The sequence below is a fragment of the Hipposideros armiger genome, unplaced genomic scaffold (genome assembly GCF_001890085.2).
Source record: "Hipposideros armiger isolate ML-2016 unplaced genomic scaffold, ASM189008v1 scaffold_180, whole genome shotgun sequence".
In the NCBI taxonomy this organism is placed as follows: domain Eukaryota; kingdom Metazoa; phylum Chordata; class Mammalia; order Chiroptera; family Hipposideridae; genus Hipposideros; species Hipposideros armiger.
In genome coordinates, this window is record NW_017731530.1 from 1,789,461 (window position 1) to 1,790,353 (window position 893).

An 893-nucleotide genomic window follows, 5' to 3' on the forward strand; every position below is an offset into this window, starting at 1 on the left:
TGCTGCTTCACTTCGTAGTCTAATAATACTGATTGTCTTGACTTCCCCTGAGGGGTGAGGACTGTTCTGAGAGGCAGTTGTTCCAAACAGCCTCTTTGCAGACATCTCACATGACTGACAAGTAGCTAGGGTTTTCCTCAGAAACTGTGGCCAATCTCGGTAAAGCACAAGTATTAATACTTTGCATTTGCTTCCTCTTTTTCCCTGCCTTACTTCGCTTTTCTTCTCATTCTTGCTTGCCTGGGATTGTACTTGCTAGTAAAGTTTTAGCACATAAACTGCCTTAGGTTTTGTTTTCTTGGGAGCCAGGCTAAGATAGCCATGTATAATAGGAAGGTTTTTAAATTGTATTTCTAATTTGTTTTCCTGTTTCTCTTCCATTTTAGATTGATATTTCCAAGAGCAAAGATCTTGTCTTAAATCAGGGGTCAGCAAACTTATTCTATGAAAAGGCAAGATAATAAATATTTTGGGGCTTTGTAGGCCATATGCATATAGTCTCTATTGCAACTGCTCAACTCTGCTGTTGTAATGAGAAAGCACTCACAGACATTACATGACTGAGCATGTTGCATTCCAATAAAACTTTATTTACAAAAACAGGCTATAGGCTGCATTTTGAACACAGGCCTTAGTTTTTCTGAGCCCTTTATTAAACTAAAAACAGCATGATGTGATGGAAAGAATTAGAGTTTTGTAGAAAAATAGATCTGGATTTGGTGCTTAGTTCTACTACTTATTACAGTAATACCTTGGTTTGTGAGCATAATTCATTCCGGAAACAAACTACTCATAATGCAAGACATCACTCGTTTACCAAATTAAAAAGTATTAGAAATGTTTGCTCGTCTTGCAGAACACTTGCAAACCAAGTTACTCGCAAACCAAAGTTT